Source organism: Monodon monoceros, unplaced genomic scaffold (genome assembly GCF_005190385.1).
Source record: "Monodon monoceros isolate NGI ecotype Baffin Bay Population unplaced genomic scaffold, NGI_Narwhal_1 Super_Scaffold_22, whole genome shotgun sequence".
Taxonomy (NCBI): Eukaryota; Metazoa; Chordata; class Mammalia; order Artiodactyla; family Monodontidae; genus Monodon; species Monodon monoceros.
Genome location: NW_021703779.1, coordinates 31,572,180 through 31,592,318, shown reverse-complemented (window position 1 = coordinate 31,592,318; position 20,139 = coordinate 31,572,180). Strand labels below are relative to the sequence as shown.

Sequence of the window (20,139 nt, the reverse complement as noted above, 5' to 3'; positions counted from 1 at the left end):
TGTGATCAGGCTACAAGGAGGAAGGCCAGAGCTTCCTTTGCTGTCATCCCATGTAACCCCCCAGATGCTGATAGCACTTCTTGAGACTTGAAGCCACCAGGGTCGCTCTCAGAATTGAAGCCTTGCTCCTTTCAATCATTATTAAAGAGCAATTTAATGGGAAACCAAGAAAGCGTCATGTGACTGGGCCCTCAGGGTTCAGAGAACGTAATATCCAGGGCTGAGAAAAGGGGTCAGTCCTCAGTAACAATCCAGAGGAAGGCAATTCCTTCCCAGAGCGGTCTATTATTTGTAGGTTTAGATTGCAGGGGGCTTGAGGAACAACATGGCAGTGAGTTTCCTGGGTTTTTTTTTTTTTTTTTTTTTATAACTTCCATACATCTTTGTGACAGGATGCTACAAAAGCTTCCAACCCAGAACTGCCAACAAGCACAGATTAAAACAAAACAAAACAAAACAAAAACCTGCTTTCCCTAGCTAAAGGCCCAGAAAATGGGTACCTTAACAACAGAATCCTTTTTGGTAATAGCTACCCTACTCCAGCGCAAAATACATGGAACATTGGAAAAACTGTACCCCTTCCCCAAAGTTCCAGTGAAGTCAAACACAAGCAGATCTTTCACTCTGCCACTCCCCCCTGCACCACAGAGAGGTGGCAGCCCTCTGATTCCCCTGCCCAGTGGAGTTGGCAGAGCTGAGGGGGGTGCTAGTCATCTATCCTCTGCCCAGCATAGGCAGGCTGTGCACCAATTCCCCTACAGGAAGAGTACTGGCGAAGCTGAGTGGAGATCTGATCTTCCATTCCCCCACCGGCCAGAAGCAGGCGTTATTACCATTCTCCCTCCCCCCCAGGATGGTGTCAGTGGGCTCCAGCAGTGAACAGACTCTCCACATCTTCCTGGAAGAAATAAGACTAAATGAGGTGGTATGAGGCAGAGCTAGTCCCCACTAGCATTGCAGCCCTTTCCCTGTGTCTGTGGAACACAACGGGGAGCAGATTCTCAACTCCGCCCACCACCAGCAAAGAGGTAGATGAGATGATGAGAGATGGAGCCGGCAGACACTCTATTTCCCTCTCCTCATGTAGTGTCAGTGGGGTCCAGCAGGGAGCTGAGCTTCCACATTCACTCAGCATCAACAAGGCAGTGAAAGTCAGTGTCACACATTTGCTGGGAAGATGTCAGCAGAGGGAAGGGCTGGCTGAACTTCCACCTCAACTGTCTGCAGTGAGGTGTAAGTGCTCTGTTCCTCTTTTGTAAGGGTGATGCTGGTCAGGTCCAGTGGGAAACTGAACATAACCCCCACCTGGACCTCATGCTACACCTCAACAGGTGTAATAAACTCCGATCTAAATCTCACACCTTATACCAAAAAAACAAAAATTCAAAATTTTCATGCATTTAAATGTAAAACTTAAAACTATAAAACCTTTATGAGAAAAGAAATACTAGGAGAGAATCTTTGGGATCAGGTCTAGGCGAACAGTTGTTAAACTTGACACCCAAAGCATAATCCATAAAAGGAAAACATGATAAATTGGACCTCACTAAAAATATAAACTTTTGCTCTGCAAAAGACCCTGTGAAGAAGATGAAATACAAGCTTAAGACTTGGAGAAAATATTTCTAAAGAAGAATATGACAAAGTAGTAGTATCCAGAACATATGAAGAACTCTTAAAACTCAATGGAAACAACAAAGGAAAAATCCAATTAGAAACTGGGATAAAACATAAACAGACACTTAACCAAAGATAATATTCAGATGACAAAGAAGCATAAGAAAGATGTTTGACATCATTAGCCATTAGGGAAATGCAAATTAAAACCACTCTGAGATATCACTACATGTCTATTAGAATTCCTAAAATTAAAAAAAAAAAGATAGTGAAGGAGCGACAGCAACACAAGGTGGCAGCCACCGCAGGCTCGCGACTGAAAGTCCCTCGCAATTTCCAACTGTTGGAAGAACTCAACGGAGGCCAGAAAGGAGTAGGAGATGGTACAATTATCTGGGGTCTAGAAGATGATGAAGACATGACACTTACAAGATGGACAGGGATGATCATTGAGCCCCCAAGAACAATTTATGAAAACCAAGTATACAGCCTTAAAATAGAATGTGGAGCTAAATCCCTAGAAGCACCCCCCTTTGTAAGACTTGTAACAAAAATTAATGTGAATGGAGTTAATAGTTCTAATGGAGTGGTGGACCCAAGAGCCAAATCAGTGCTAGCAGAATGGCAAAACTCATATAGCATCAGTTGCCCTGCAAGAGCTTCCGCGCCTAATGATGTCTAAAGATAATATGAAACTTCCTCAGCCGCCTGAAGGACAGTGTTACAGCAGTGAATCAGAAAGAAAAACCACCAGCCCTCCCTTACCCCCCATTTGAATTAAACAGTCTTCATTTTCCACAGTAGTAAATTTTCTAGATACGTCTTGTAGACCTCAAAGTACTGGAAAGGAAACTCCCATTCAAAGGCAGTTTATCTTAAGATACTGTAAATGTGATACCAATTTTTTTGTCCATTTGAAATATATAAGTTGTGCCATAACAAATCATCCTGTCAAGTGTAACAACCACTGTCCACATATGAACTTCTGGGATCAAGAAAGTGTATTTAAATCGATTCCCGTCATAACCGGCGGGGCACATCTAACTCAACTGTGAAAAGACACATCACGCAATCACCTTGCTGCTGATTACATGGCCTGGGGTCTCTGCCTTCTCCCCTTCCCCTCCCCCTGCCTCCCCCCTCCCTGCAACAGCCCTCCAGCTGGGGGTGGCTTCTTAGAGTAGATGTGAGGGTTTCAGGTCACAGCCTGTGGGACTCCTGCTGGGTGTGTGTGGGTGCTTCGTCTGCACGCCTGGTTTCTTTCTTTAAGTCTTAAATGCTGACCCCCTTCCAAGCCACCATCCTCTTCCCACTCTCCACTACCACCCTTGGCCGAAGCATAGATTGTAACCCCCTCAGCTCCCCTCTGAAATTGGCCTTTGGTGAGGAATTCAGGGCTTTCCCCATATCTTCTCCCTCCACCTTAATCGAGCGTGCTGCTTTGTCCTTCCTCCTCCTCAAGTCCCTTTTGGCACCATCACCACCCAGCACTTTCCATGACACTTCCTTGCTTTAATCAGAAGCCATCAGGTAAGGTTGGAAAGCGTCTCTGACCTCCCTCACTTAGTTTTGGAACCACACTTTTTACTCTCCACCAGCCTGGGAAATGAATGTTGGGTGCTCAGCCCTGCCACCCTCTGCTGTCGTCATCAGCTGATGCATATTTTTAGCTCAGGTTTTGATAAGGTGAAAAGAACAGTCACCAGGGTTACTGAGACCTGCCAGCTCTAAAGTCCTTGGTGGTTAAACTTGGAGAAAGGCCACAGGAGACATTTGTAGGCACACACAATCCCTCTGAATGAATTGTTTTCTTTTCCTGTAATTGCTTTTGCTTTTAAAATTTGAAGAAGTTTTAAACAGGGCTCTCACTGGGTCATCCTTGCAATCCATTTGGGTCTAGTTTGGAATCTGACAACTGGAACAAAAAGAACCTTAGATTCAGTGCTTACTTTGCTGCTTCTCACGGTCCTCAGCAGAGATAAGAAAGAACTTGTTTGTACCCCCAAGTGGATCCCCAAAATTGGTGGGCTTGACTTCCTGGCAAATTGCTGCATTTTTCCACTTTCCTGTTCAGGACCACTAAATGCTGAGATGTGGATGCATACCAAAATAAAAGCAATTCATTGTATTCTAAGGGTTTTTCTTTTTTTTTAGTGTTTGTATAAAACCACCTTTTGAAGCAGCAACCATCAAGTCTGAAAAGCAGCTGATGTTACCATTAATCTTTTTCTGGGGAAACCCTTAGTTCTAAGGATTTGACGTCCTGTAAGTAAAGTTTAACATAACAGTATTCCATAAGCAGCCTTTTCATTTTTCAGACCATTGCCTGATTTTAATATAATAAAAAGAAGTGTGCATTAATATTAAAAAAAAATAGTGGCAGCACCAAATGCTGACAACAATGAAAAGAAACTGGAACACTCAAGCTTTGCTCGTGGGAATATAAAATTTTACAGCCCCTCTGGGCAACAGTTTGGCACTTTCTTATAAATCTAAACATGAAACTGCCATATTGCCCTGCAAATGCAATCTGGGTTATTCATCCCAAAGAAATGAAAACTTATGTTCACACAAAAATCTGTACACAAAGGTTCAGAGCAGTTTTATTTGTAATAATTGAAAATGGACACAACCCAGATATCCTTCAACTGGTGACGGGTTAAACTAACTGTGGTACTTTCATCCCATGGAACGCTTCTCTCAAATAGAAAGGAATGATCTATCGATACAGGCCAAAAGGAAAGTACACAGAGTGAAAGCACCAATCTCAAAAGGTTATGTGCTGTATGATTCTATTTATATAACATTTTCGAAATGACAAAATTGTAGAGATAGATGACAGATTAGTGGTTGCCAGAGGTGAGCAATGTTGTGGGATGGGATGTTGCCAGTGATAAGACTGTTCTGTATGTTTACTGTGATGGTGAATCTACAAACCTACATATGTGACAAAATTGCATAGAACTAAACACACACACATGAACAAGTAATACTGGGGAAATCTTGCAGGGTAAGTAATACAGGACAGTATTTCAAGAGAATAAAATTTTATAACATTGGTCCTTGCTACTCAAGAGGTGAGCCTGGGACCAGCATAATCAGCATCAAATGGAAGTTTGTGAGCAATGTAGACTCTTGGGCCCACCCCAGACCTACTGAATCAGAATGCCAGATCCCTGGGCAATTCGTACACACATTCAAGTTTGAGAATCACTGGTCCATACTTTATAACAAGAGTTAAAGGCTCAGCTCCAAGTCTCTGGATGCTTTTATGAGTATAGGCACCATGTCTGTCTGTCTTCTGCGGTGCTATGCCTTTTGCCTAACACAGTGCCTGGCACATAGTAAATGCTCCGTAAGTAGTTTCTTTTTAAATGAATGAACTCAGTTCCCATGTACCTTGTAACATCTTCACAGGTCTGGAGACGGGTCTCTGCTCTTAGTGACAGGACACGCTGTACCTGAGAGAGTATGACATTTGTACTCATTACGCCTTTCTAAATTCAATCTTTCTAGTACTGACTACATTCTAGATACTGTGCAAGGTATGGGGGAACGCAGATTTAATGTATTGTCTTTAAGAAGAATTACCATCTAATAGGAAAGGCAGATATGGAAATAAGTATTATTTGCTATAGCAGAGTTTATTATCTTCAACTCCTTTAGCAAGAACTTCTAGAAACCTCTTCCCTCCAGAACTCTACTGTGGACTTGCAAATGAAGGCACCTGGGTATGGAGGAAGGCCTACTGGACCAAGAACAACAAGACTGTGTGTGCTACAGATTGGGTATTTGGTCTTGGGCAAGTTATTTCACTTTGTAACTTTCATTATCTTCAGCTGCAAAACAAAGATGAAGTCATCTCCATGAGACTACTGAAACTATACATTTGGAAATACTGTGTCAACTGAAAAGTAAAAGACCTCTAAAACTTAAATGATTTTTGTTATAAGAATATTCTGGAAATAAGTTCACAATGCTCAGAGGTGGAAATGGCATTGCTCTTTCTATGAATCTGATATAATATGATAGAACACTCTTCAGTCTATTTTAAGCAATTATTTCTTCATAGATAGTATGACTATCCATGCTACTTTTAGGTTTATAATTTATAAATATTTGTAAATATATATTTGATGCAATAGAGTTAGCATCATCATTTTCTCTAGCAAGAGCTTTCAGTTACTTCTCTCCTCCAGAACTCTATTCTGTATTCCCAAATTAAGACACTGGGATGTGTGACATCATATAAATAATATTTCAAATAGTTAACTTCCTCAAAGGGACCTTTTAAATATTTGGGACGCAAACACACTCTGGGCATTAACAGCCTTTAATGATCTGGTACAGGCCACATGCAGTTTAGGCGGCTTCCTTCCCAGACATGCCTGTTACGTAAGGTTGAGCTGATAATGAGTTAAATTGTTTCTGGTATTTCAACTCACCCTCTAAGTTCTCTTGAGATATTCTGGACAAAGCCCAAGATTCTACAAGTGGGTCATTTTCAGCTAGGTGTAAGCTTTCAACTCACAGGGAACTTGACTACATAAATCAGTTACAGACGGAGAAGAAGGAAATATGAGCTGTAAAATATTGACTCACAAGGTTTTTGCAAATGCCCTTGGATTTAATGTTATTTGGGGCCTACTTGTCTCTGATGGCCTCAACAATTGGGCAAAACTATTCAAATAGTTCAGTCCTTCCTGGCTTTGGTGATAATAACCAGAAATTAATGGATCAAAAATCATAATCATATTCATGAACACAAGCCTGTGTATTGATCATAAAGTTAGGAAAACATCACTGCTTACCTTAAGTATGGCAGGGTAGGCCTGCGATAAAATTACAGACACCATTGGAATAAATGAAAAGTTCCAGGCAAAATGCATCTGATTTGTATGTGGGAAAAGCCACATATACTCTCTGGCCAGGGGTCATCCTGAGAAACTTAGAGCAAGCTTTCCCTGTGTTCTTTTAGAGGGCAAAATAGGAGTCAGCTTTTCAGGATAGCAGGGAGGCAAATTCTCAATCAGTGTAAAAGTGGAACTTAGTAAATATTAACACCTTTCACAAATTTATTAAGCACCTGCTAAGTAACCCAGCCCATTATAGATGCTTGTCATTTATTAGTGAACCAAACAGACAAAATCTGCATTTCATGAGGCTTCATTTTGGGTTTCGAGACACGAACAATAAACGATAAAGATAATAACTAAACTATGTAGCATGCTAGGGAGGGCTAAGTACAATTAAACGATGATAAAAGGAATGCAGAAAATAAAGAACGCATATAACTCAGCCACAGAAAAACAACCTGATCAAAAAATGGGCAGAGGAGCTGAGTAGGCATTTTTCCCAAAAAGACATACAGATGGCCAACAGGCACATGAAAAGGTGTTCAACATTACTAATTATTAGGGAAATGCAAATTAAAACCACAATGAGATACCACCTCACACCTCTTAGAATGGCTGTTATCAAAAATGTAATAAATAACAAGTGTTGGCAAGGATATGGAGAAAAGGGAACCATCATACACTGTTGGTGGGAATGTAAATTGATGCAGCCACTATGGAAAACAGTATGCAGATACCTCAAAAATTACAAACAGAACTACCATATGATCAAGCTATCCCACTTCTGGGTAATTATCCAAAGATACAAAAACACTAATTTGAAAAAGTATATGCACACTTCTGTTCATTGCAGCATTATTTACAATAGCCAAGATATGGAAACAACCTAAGTGCCCATCAATGAATGACATATATATATATATATATATATATATATATATATATATATATATACACAATGAAATACTATTCAACCGTAAAAAAAGATGAAATCCTGCCATTTGCAACATGATAGATGGACCTTGAGGGTATTATGCTAAATAAGTCAGATGGAGAAAGACAAATTATGATTTCACTCACATGTGGAATACAACAAACAACAAAACAAAATAAATGAAAAAAACAAACACATAGGTACAGAGAACAGAATAGTGATTACCAGAAGGGAAGGGGCAGGGGGAAAGTGAAATGGGTAAAGGGGAGTCAACTGTATGGTGATGAATGGAAACTAAATTTTTGGTAGTGAGCATGCTGTAGTATAAACAGGAGAAATACAATGTTGTACATGTGAAACATATGTTATAAACCAATGTTACCTCAGTAAAAAATAATTTTTAAAAATGAGGGCAGAGAGAATCAATGGGAGTACCACATGGGAAAAGTGAGTTGCAACTCAAAAAGGGGTGGTCAATGTAAAGGTAACCTTTGTACAAAGATATGAAGGAGGTGAGGGAGCAAGTCATGTGGATGTCTGGGATGAGGAATGTTCCAAGCAGAAGAAACCACTGAGCGAAATCCCAAGGCAGGAGCGTGCTTGGTGTGTTCCAAGAACAACGCAGAAGCCAGGGCAACAGGAGTGGGGTAAGAGAGGATGAAGAGAAGGAGATGAAGTTGGAGCAGTCACAGAGGGCCAGACCCTGTAACAACTTTGGTTTTGACTCAGAATGGACTAGGGAGGCATTGGAGGGGTTGAGCAGAGTGATGTAATCTGTAATTTTTAAAGGATATCTCCAGCTGTTTTGTTGAAAATCATCTACTGGGGCCTGAGATTGGAAGCAGAGAGGCCAATTAGGAGGTTGTTACTATAATCCAGGCAAGAGAGAATAACCGTGGCTCCAACCAGGATAGCAGTAAAGCTGGAGAGAAGTGGGCATATAGCAGATGTATTTTGATGTTAGAGTTAACAGAATTTCTTGGCAGCTTTGATGAGGCTTGGGAAGGAAAAAGAAGAGCCAAGAGCAACTCTAAGGTTTTTGGCTTGAACAAGTGAAATAACAGAATTGCCCTCAACTGAGATTGTGAGTAAAGTATGTTTGGGGAGTGAAATTTTTAACAAGGAATGAGAGATGGTAACTGGTCTTGTTGCAGTGATCATTTCATAATGTATAAAAGATACTGAATCACTGTGTGGCACACTTGAAACTAATATAATATTGTATGTTAATCATAACTCAATAACAAAATGAAAAAAGAACACACTCAATTTGAAATGTATGTTAAACAAGTATAATTGTTGGATGTACAACTTGTATCTGTAACTATGAAGTCCAGGATGGAGTTCAAAGCTAGGATACACATTTCAGTGTAGTCAGCAGTTAGATACTATTTAAAGCCATGGGAGTTAAGTTCACCAGGGGCAGGGACAGGGAAGGAGTTGAGTATAATATTGAATATAAAGTTGGGACCAAGGACCGAACCCTGGGGCACTCCAAGGCTAAGGGGCAGAAAGAAGAGAAAGAAACAGGAAAGGACTATATAGCATGAACCCCGTCTTGGTTGCATGGTACTTTCTAAACCTGTTCAGTGTGTCAGCACGCTCTGTGGGTCTGTGCCATTAATTACAATATGGGATGCTTAAACTCCCAACATTTGGTTACACTGCAGAATAAGAAATCTTAAGTCCCTTTGCATACAGTGTCTGCCATGCCTGTGGGGGCCAGGTAGAGGTGAGGAGCAGAGGTGGATGTCATATAAAGCTGCAAACTGGTCACCCTCTCAGGATTATCACCTTGTGTAAGTCATGTTGTGCTGGCATCTGGTCTCAGCTTTACGGGCATAGAAATGAATGCAGTTAATATACCCAAAGACTAGCCACTGCAATGGATTCACACTAAATCACACAAAACTATTATGTGAAAGAGAAGCCAATTTGTTAATGTTAATGGGCAATAGTTTCCCCAGAGACCATCATGTCTAATAAAGCCAGAGGGATGTATTCAACAACAATCCATAGATTCAGGACTTCCCTGGCGGTCCAGTGGTTAAGACTCTGTGCTTCCACTGCAGGTGGCACGGGTTCAATCTCCGGCCTGGGAACTAAGATCCCACATGCCGTGTGGCGCAGCCAAAGGAAAAAAACACACACACACAACAACAACACTGTCCAATCCACAGATTCCTTTTTCACTCTCCAGACATCCTGGAAGACAAAGTATACATGAATTTGCTTTGTGAGGATAAACCTAGAACAGTGTGAGTAAAACAGTTTACGGGGATTTATGCCTAATAATAGGAAGGACCCAAGAAATATCTCTATCCTACAACAGAGTCTCACTTATTCAACACAAGTTGATTGAGCATCTGTGATATGCCAAGTGCTGTCACAGGCAAGGTATCTACTTATTTGGAGTTAACATTCTTCGAGCAGTGGGAGGTATGGTTGACATAAAACAAACACTAAATAGAATAAGTAAATTTATGGTGATAAATATTATGGAAAATAGTAAAAATTCAAGTGAGGTAAAGAGAACAGAGTGCTGGCCATTTACTCTTAATGTGATCAAAAGAATTTTCAGCACCCTGGGAGATAAAACATGCAGTACCCATGAATTTGTCTGCTGCCACAACTGCATAGAAGAGGAATCCCACTATTTATAATACTTCATGTAATTCTGGGGCTAACAATATAAAATTTGCTCTAAAAATAGCCCATTGTTCACTAAAACTTTGCCCCAGTTATGGAAAACCTAATGCTTGTCATCGCCACGGTACATCTTATGTTTTTAAAAATTTGGGAATCGAGTTGTTTTAAAAAGGAAGTCAAGTTCCTGTAGAAAGAAAGTTAAATAAGATATTGAACAGATTTATTCTGATTTTTCATGAAGTTCAGTATGGACCTTCCTCCCTTCTAAACTGCAGAGGTAACTTGAGCAAGTGCCCTAGGCCAGGGCTTTCCAAAGTGCCATATGCATAGAAATCCCCTGGGTATCTTGTTAACATGCAGATTCTAATTCAGTGGGTCTGTGGTGGGGTCCAAGATTCTGCGTTTCTATCAAGCTCCCAGGTGATGCTGGACCATGCATCATAGTTTGAGTAGTGAGCAGCTAGATACACTGAAGGGACAAATATTGTGCCCAAAGCCCTGGTAGGAACCAGCTACCTTAACCCTTCTCCCGTTCCATTTTCTGTTTCATCTTGGCATGGGCAAAAGTGACCCATTTTGGGATAAAATTGTGCAGTTCAACTATAGCTTTAGGTGCTCTGAGGCAGAACCAAATATAATCTTTTGTGTGCGTGTGTGAATTTTGCAGAGAGTTTGGCCGCGTTTAGCTTTTTGCACTTAGCTTGCTTTGAATTGGTCCACGCTAATGCACTCTGCCTCCTCCCTGTCTTGCTCCTAGAACTGTAAGAACTCAAACAGCTGCACCCAGCACAGCAGCCGTACATTCTTCTGAAAATCCAGCAGAACACACTCAAAATGAGAAGCAAGTTGTGAAATGTGTTTGAGGCCCGTTATCTCCTCCCTCACATCGCTGTTTATTTTCTTTGGACATTTGCGCAGGGGAGCCCAGGCTTTTCTGATCGCTATAGTCCCAAAGATATGCCACTGGAGAAGTTGGCAACTGCCTCCACAAATGGTCCTTCACTCTGACCGGGGTCTTTCTACAGCTCATTGCAGTTTGCAGTAATTTTCAGTGGTGAGCATGACAGTACTTTGATTTAGTTGTACCAAAGAAAACAAAACAAAACGAAAAAGAAAAAAACTGGAGCAGTTCCTATAGAAAAAAAGCTGCTAAGACTTTTTCCCCCCTCACTACCAGAAGAGAGGACATTTCATACAAACCAAGTTGATTGGCCTTATAAAGCTTTCTCATTACAGGCTAAGCTGGTAGCTAACAGAATTCAGTTTCTCCAATATAGTGTGTCTCCTAAAGGGACAGGCAGCACATGCAATTTTAGGAAGAGATGAGGAAGGAGAAGAGAAGAGGGAGATACTGCTTACAAAGACGCCTACAAGAAAGACCATAATTAATTAAGGAATACTATCTGACGGGCCTCCTCTGTGTACACTGCAAGGGATGCCGTGAGGAATGGTGCTTTGAGGTGACATAATTGGCAGGACATACACTGCCCACAGCACTCGATTGCTCTTAGGAAATCACATTCCTAAACAAAATTAAAGGAAAATGCTGGAGCCTTTTCATTTCCTGGGCATTATTCGTGTGTGCCTGATAATTACTGATAGCTAGTCAGGACATTGTTTGTGTTCTGTTCTCTCTGGGCATTTCCTAATTATGAATAATAATCCCATTCATCATGCACTTGAAACAAGTAAATTATCCCGCAGAACATCATAATCAGTTGCATCAAAAAGCCTTCCAGGAAGCCCCCATGTGGCTTTGTTTCAGCTTCCCCATTTGCAGCTCTCCACGGCTCCCCTCAGGAAGTCAGGAATCAATAGCTGTCTCCTAGCACAGAAGGGCATCCATCAGTGACACCTTTGCAGATGAAGCCACATCCTCTGAAACAACTGTTTCTGTTCACTTATTTAGCTTTAATGGCAGCCTCGTGACTCGCCAGACTTGAAAAGGACAGGTTCTTCCTTGGCGGCTACTAAAGGTTCTGACATTCACGTTTCATCCTAGCTGCCACCTGGACCTCCCTGTTGTGGTCAGATGTCCTCATCATGGAAGTAAGCTTCCCCCAATCATAAAACTATCTTCAGTCCACTGATAAAATGAAAGTTGTTATTAAATTTACACAAAGGAGCCTTCCAACCTTCATATTTTTGTAAATAATTATTTTCTATAACCGTCCTCCTTTTCTTCCTTCTTTCTTCCCTTCCTTCTTTTCTGAATTTGTGTTGACATATGAGTGCTTGGCTCCCTCAATCTGTAACATATCTTGCTCCCAGCCTTGCTCTCCAGTGTGGTGGGAGGAAGGTTACCTTGCTGGAGATGTCACTGAAGTGGCAGGTCCCAGAAAATGGCTCTTCAGTCTTTTTTATATACAGCATTTCTTCTTCTTAGCATGGTTTTATTTGAATTATCTCTTACCATTGGGGATTTTTATTCCTTCTTTCATAAAGAAGAAGACAGACAAAATATATTGACTTCAAAACCAGATTCAGAACCACCAGCAATATCAAGTCACACAAAGACTGTTTATATGGACATGGAGTAAAGGAAAGAAGGGAAAACATTCTGTAATCAGTTATTCTATTACATACAACATTTACTGTCATCCTCCTGGGCAACAGATGCCCTGTCAGGCCCTGTATTTTTTTGTGTAGGGGGTGAGAAGATATAAATATGAATAAAAGATACTCCTTTGTTGTCAGAGAATCAGCACTTTATTTGATCAAAAAGAAGCTGAAATGTGACACAGAATCGAGCCAAGTCACAAAGTGCCTCCAGTTCCATGTTTACTAAATTGACTCTTCTTAACAGCTGAACATGCTGGGTGTCCAAATGGTACTTGGCTGTATAGAAGTGGTGGATGAATATCTAATGAGGCATCACAAAGCACTTATTACACTTGTAAAATTAACAGAAAAGCTGGGGATGCAGATCTTTAACTTGATATCAGGTGTGGCAGCCAGGGATATGCACTACTTAGATCTCCTTTCAAGAGAGAAGTGCTGTTCAGCTGCAAGGGGTGCATTTGGCTGACAGCCTCTAGCCGCACTGCCTTCAGGATACGACTCAGCTTTCCAGAAAATGTCATGGTCTTCCTGGGTAGCCCCCAGTCAATGGCTGGGCAGTAGTATTACTAGAACCTGGCCATTTCTTCCCAATGCAGGGGACTAACAAGTAATCCTTGTTCCCAGCTCCCTACTGAGCTGGCTGAGGCTTTGTCAGATCTGCATTGTAAACTAAGGCTCTCTCTGCCCAGTCCTGCCCCCTCCTTATCTTTCTCAGGCATTATTCTCAGTAATCATCTGTGCTCACAACTCTGTTTCCATGGTTGCTTCCCAAAGAACCCCAATGATCCACTGTATCTGCCTCAATCTGCAACTAATTTAAAGAAAAATATAAATGATTTTAAATCAAAGCCAGAAATTATAAAATGTATACAAAATTCTCCACCTTTAATAAATTTTCTTTTGCTAGGAAAAGAAGTTTTATTTCTTTGGGCAGACCATAGTGCAAATGAATTTTCGGGGAGTCTCAACTGGCTGTCCTGTATCAAGGGAGGTGTGGTAGGGACTGCTCCAAGACCAAGCAGTCAAGGAGTGCATTGTCCGTGGAGGAGAAAAAAAAACAATAACTAAGTCAATGAAAAGTAGGTATGCTTTCTATTATCCGCCTGAGCCCAGTAATTTTAAACAACGTCAGTAATAAAATTGCTTGCCCTGTCTAGACAGACTGCACCCCTATCGCTCACTCCCCACCTTGATATTCTGATATGAACTGTTTAAATTGTAAATGTGAAATGGTTTTATTTTAACTACTCTCAACCATGAAATCTCAAATTCTCCTTTATAATATTGGGCAAATCCTTTATTTTTGAATAGTAAAAGTTTTCTCTAGTCCTCTTTCAAACTCTAATATCACATTTGTTATTCTAAAGATATTATAGTTAATGCTGGGTTTGTATCTAAAAAGGACTGGAGTTGTAGAGGTTGTGATCTGTTCCCCTTCTCGTACTTCTTTCCCTCAATGTGACACCGTGTGTGTGTGTGTGCGTGTGCACATGTGTGTGTGTATGTGTATATGTTGGTGGGATATTCTCCCTACTTCCCTCCTAAGCATATAGCTTCTCCAGGTTTGGAAACAGGGAGGAGAGTCAGGAATGTAGTGATGTTTGTATGTAACTGCTGCCTTTTGGAGCCCCATTTCTCACTTTGATTTGGTCTAATTCTTTCTGTGGTTACTGGTATATAGGTGGAATGGTGATACTCAGGTTATCAGTGATGCTTACCCAGGATCACTCCATCTCTGAGGACCGCCTAGAGAGCAGTAGTCCCTTATCTCCCCCTGGCCTCCTACCATACTCCATACTCCCAATCCCTTCTCTGGGCTGAATATCCCAATGCTTGGCCTGTCAGTGGCTTGAGAAACCCTGGAGCTCCTCTTGGAACCATAGGAACTGTGTTATCTCCTTCTCCAAGGACTGTGGAAACTGGGGTGAGGTGAAGATGCCTCCAAACTTTTTCCAAGCCTTCCTACACCATGATCTCTTAAAGTCTTGCTGGCCTTGACCCCTGCGATGGGACTCTCATCTTCAGAAATCTCTAGATCAGAAAGTGGCATCAATCTTTCTCTTCCATATGCCACCAACCTCCAAAGAACACTTATCAAACTATTCCCAAAATTTGTTACTGACTCCCCTTAGGGTACGGTACCAGGACATCCAGATGAGAAAGTAGGAAAAGAGATCTCACTCTCTCCTTCTCACAGACTCAGCCAAAATGTGTGATTTATTCTCTTAATACAAACCCATCACTGTCAACATTTGGATTCAGGAGGAAAAACTTGTAAAAGGAAGGAAAGAGCCTTTCTTTGGGCACCTGCACGCTCCAAAAACTGTCCACCATAACTCTCTTTCCTCCCGTCTCTAAGTCTCTGCTAATTCTGGGATGGGAGGGTGCACAGTAGTAGTAGAGCTAATTCTGTTGCCTCTAAATTCCTTCAAGAAGATGGTGTTCATAGAAAGGCCCTCTTCAGATGAAGTGGATTTGTACGGTCTTTTGTTACCAGATGTTTTTCTTAATAGCCAAGCCTGGACTAACAGGAAAAATCCCATTCAATATCTTACTACTCCAGTTTCTTACCTATAAGATGAAGGATTAGACAAAAATAATCCCTAAAACTTTACTTCAATTCTAATAGAGTATGGGTCAGGTATCTCTTACCAAGATTAGAATTACATCACTCCATCCCCACTAAAGCTAATTTATTTACTCATCACATTTACTGAATCTTAACAATGTCTCTGTAACACATCACTAAACTATTTGTTTACATTTTATCTTCCTGTTATGCCATAAGGCCCTCAATGGTAGCAGAACTGTATTTCATTCTTGTTGCATCCTTATCACATATGGGCCCTCCAAAAATCTTGTTTGAAGGAATGTGTGGTTCACATAATTTTTTAATGCAAATTACAGATAACTGAGTTTTACCACTGACTTGTCGTTAGAAAAATATCAGTAAATAAGTCAGTGTTTATCATTACCTTTCTATGAATCTCATACCATGCCCTAACTCTGGGAGATTCAGAGGAAATAGAAAATATGGTTCTTGACCTCATGAAGCACAAACTCTAATTGGGAAAGCAAAATGAGACTAAAGAAGACAGAGTTGAGTCTTAGTACACAAGCTAAGGAAGATTTCCTAGAAAATAGATGAGCAAGAGTTCAAAAAGCAAATACACGTCAGCCACATGTTCTGTGACTAACAGCATAGGATGTAAAATAATTGGTCTGCTACTGGGGCAGTGAAAGAATAACCGTTTATAATTGAGGACCCCCACATCACAAATAAATACAACATACTCACTAGTAGTTGGTGCAGCCTGGTGAAGTAGCAAAATGTTGCAGTTGGGCTCATAGTCTCTGGAGCCAGCACACACCTTATTACATTTGTTATCGAGGGAAAGATAATAATCCTCTTTGTGCCTCACCTTTCTCTTATGGGAAATGGGAATAATAGAATTTTCCCCATAGGGTTGTTGTGAGAATCAAGTAAGTAAATACAAGAATATGGCTTGACACTCGACTACCACAATATCAATGTTTTCTGTTCTTCTTGTTATTGGATATATCACATTACTGAGTTTGTGAAAACACTAATGCAGAATTTCTGGATTGATTGATTGATTGATGGCTGTGTTGAGTCTTCGTTGCTGTGCGCAGGCTTTCTCTAGTTGCAGTGAGTGGAGGCTACTCTTCGTTGTGGTGCGTGGGCTTCTCATTGTCGTGGCTTCTCTTGTTGCAGAGCACGGGCTCTAGGCATGCAGGCTTCAGTAGTTGTGGTACGTGGACTCAGTAGTTGTGGCACACGGGCTTAGCTGCTCCGTGGCATGTGGGATCTTCCCGGACCAGGGCTTGAACCTGCGTCCCCTGCATTGGCAGGCGGATTCTTGACCAGTACGCCACCAGGGAAGCCCTCTGATTTTTTTTTTTTTTTTTTTTTTTTTTGCGGTACGCGGGCCTCTCACTGTTGTGGCCTCTCCCATTGCGGAGCACAGGCTCCAGACGCGCAGGCTCAGTGGCCATGGCTCACGGGCCCAGCCGCTCCGCGGCATGTGGGATCTTCCCGGACTGGGGCACAAACCCGTGTCCCCTGCATCAGCAGGTGGACTCTCAACCACTGCACCACCAGGGAAGCACCCCTCTGATATTTTTAAGGAACTAAAAATCAGAGTCCTTGGTAGGGGTTACATATACACACACACACATTCACATACGTACATGCAGCTTTTAAAGACACTGAAAAAGTTTTACAGACAATACTGAGGTGTATAATTCTGGAGATTATACTATGGATGAGTCTGAGTGGTCAGCAAATACTTCTGGAATTTCCAGTAATCAAGCTTCCTTGGCAAGAATTTTCATGATAAATTGGTTTAATAAATCATGCTTTTTATTCCCTGGCATTATAATAAGGCTATAGATTATGTTCCTTCCTTTCAAGCAAAAATCAAATACAGATGCAATACAGGTATTTCAAATTTTAGTCCTAGAGCAACTGTACAAAATGATACAGTGTAACTATTCCCAGTCTTACTCATCAGGGTCAACATGTGAGGAAATAATATATAATCAGGCATTCTACTATCATCTGGTGGACTCCCCAGGAAGCAAATGATGCTTCAGCATCATCAGGGCCCCTCAATTCTATGGACTTCTGATAATGCTGAGAGTTTCTGGGAGTTGTAGAGTATTGTCGATGGGGAGAGGAAACCAGACTGCAATCAGGAAACCTGTTTAAAAAATTATTGCTGATGGATTTCCAAAATTTTCTCAGAGAAAAGAACCTGAATTTCTAAGACTACAAACATTTGTTATTTATTTTCTCATTTTAAATAAATATTCAATTTCCTGCTTAACTTTGTATTCATAATTTTGTATTTTTTTTCCTTAAAGGAGTACCCCAAAACTGTATAAATATCAGATCCTACAAAATCCAGAGCTGCCATTCCTACTGACCTCTTAGCTTTTGCTCCAAATTCTACTATTTATTTTTAGACCCTTTCTCCATCCCATCCATCCTACTTAATTTCTGTTGGTCTCCCAACTTGTAATTAGTGGAAGGAAGGTAAACGTTCCCATGTTATTTTCTTTTTCATGAATCAATTAGCGTTAATGTAAACTGGGACCGTACATTTGATCTTCAGTGAAAATAGATATTGGTCGATATTAAAAATTGCATTGTAGTCTGTTTTTGCTACTTCTATGTAAAATAACACTTGGAGTTCTAGCCAGAGAAATGAGGGAAGAAAAAGAAATAAAAGACACTGAAATTGGGTAGAAGGAAGTAAAATTATCGCTGTTCATAGATGACATGATCTTATATGTTGAAAACCATAATGATCACACACACACATGCAAACTTTTAGAACTATTACATTAATTCAGGAAAGTTTTAAGACACAAAATCAATACAAAAAATTAGTTTTGTTTCTCTACACAAATAATAAACAATCCGAAAAGGAAATTAAGGGAAAAAATTCCATTTATAATAGCATCAAAAAGAAGAAAATGCCTAGGAATAACTTAAGCAAAGAGGCAAAAGAGTTATACACTGAAAACTAAAAACCATTGATAAGAGAAATAAGACATAAATGTATGGAAATATACCCGGTATTCATAAATTAGAAGACTTTATATTGTTAAGATATTAATACCACTGAAGTGATCTATAGATTCAACATAATCCCTATGAAAATTGTAATGATGTATTTTGAAGAAACAGAAAAATCCATTCTAAAATTCATATGGAATCTCAAAAGACAAAGAATAGCCAAAATAATTTTTAAAAAGAACAAAGATGGAGCGCTCAGACTCACTGTTTTCAAAGCTTATACAAAGCTATACTAGTCACAACAGTGTGGTACTGCCATAAAGACAAACATATAGACCAATGGGGTAGAATAGAGAATCTAGAAATAAACCCTTACATGTACGCTCAAATTGTTTTCTTCAAGGGTCCTAGACCATTCAACAGGAAAAGGAGAGTCTTCAACAAATAGTGTTGGGAAAACTGGACATTCACATGCAAAACATTGAAGTTTGGAACTTTATCTCACATCATAAACAAAAATTAACTCAAAATGGATAAAAGCCTTAAACATAAGAGCTAAAAATATAATACTTTTATAAGAAAAACGGAAAAATCCTCAGGACAATGGATTTGGCGATGATTTCTTTGATTTGACACCAAAAGCACAAGCCACAAAAGAAAAAAAATGATAAATTGGACTTCATCAAAATTTTTTAAAATGTATGCATCAAAGGACATTATCGACAGAGTGAAAAGAGAATCCACAGAATGGGAGAAAATATTTACAAACCATATATCTGATAATGGATTAACATCTAAAATATATCACTCTTACAACTCAACAATAACAACAACAACAAAACCAACTAAAAATAGACAAAGGGTTTGAAAAGCCATGTCTTCAAAAAAGATATACAGATATTCATGGCCAATAAGTACATGAAAAGATGCCCAACATCACTAATCATTAGGGAAATGCAAATCAACTCCACAATGAGGTGCCAGTTACCATCCATTAAGATTGCATATGAAAAAGAGAAAGATTGCATTATAAGAAAAAAAGGAAAGAAAGAAAGAAATGAGAAAGAAAGAAAAAAAAAAACAAGTACTGGTAAGGATGTAGAGAAATTGGAATCCTTATGCATTGCTGGTGGGCATGCAAAATTGTGTAGTCACTGTGGAAAACAGCACGGTAGTCCTCAAAAAATTCAGCATAGGATTATCATATGATCTAGTAGTTCCACTTCTGGGTATTTATGCAAAAAAATGGAAAGCAGGGGCTCAAACAGATATTTGTACACCTATGTTCATACAAGCATTACTCACAAAAGGCAAAAGGTGGAAAGAGTCCAAATGTGCATCAGCGGATGAATAAATAAACAAAATGTGAATATATACATACAATGGAATATTATTCAACCTCAAAAAGAAATGAAATTCTGACATATGCTATAGCATAGATGAATGAACGAACCATGGAGACATTATGCTAAGTGAATAAGCTAGTCACAAAAGGGTGAATCTTGTACGATTCCACTTATATGAGATACCTAGAGCAATGAACTTCATAGATACAGAAAGTAGAATTGTGGTTGCCAAAGTCTGTGATGAAGAGTGAATGGGAAGTTATTGTTTAAAGATACAAAGTTAGAGTTTGGAAAGATGAAAAAAGTTCTAGAGAGAGTGGTAATCCTTGTACAACAATGAGTGTACTTTAATGCCTTTGAGCCGTACATTTAAAATGGTGAAAATGGTAAATTTTGTTAGGTATATTTTATAATAAAAAAATAAATTATAAAACCTGAATTCTATTCAAATTGATGCTTAATTTTTAAAAAATCTCAAGTGATCTAAATTAAATAGACTTAAAATAAAAGAATGTTACAAGAGACAAGGAAGGACACTACATAATGATCAAGCAATCAATCCAAGAAGAATATATAACAATTATAAATATATATGCACCCAACATAGGAGCATCTCAATACATAAGGAAA

The 20,139-nt window shown here is 39.8% G+C and overlaps 1 pseudogene; it reads left to right on the top strand.

The window, feature by feature from the left end:
- Positions 1 to 1,846: 1,846 nt before the first annotated feature.
- On the top strand, positions 1,847 to 2,393 carry LOC114905771 (annotated as a pseudogene).
- The last annotated feature ends 17,746 nt before the right edge of the window (positions 2,394 to 20,139 follow it).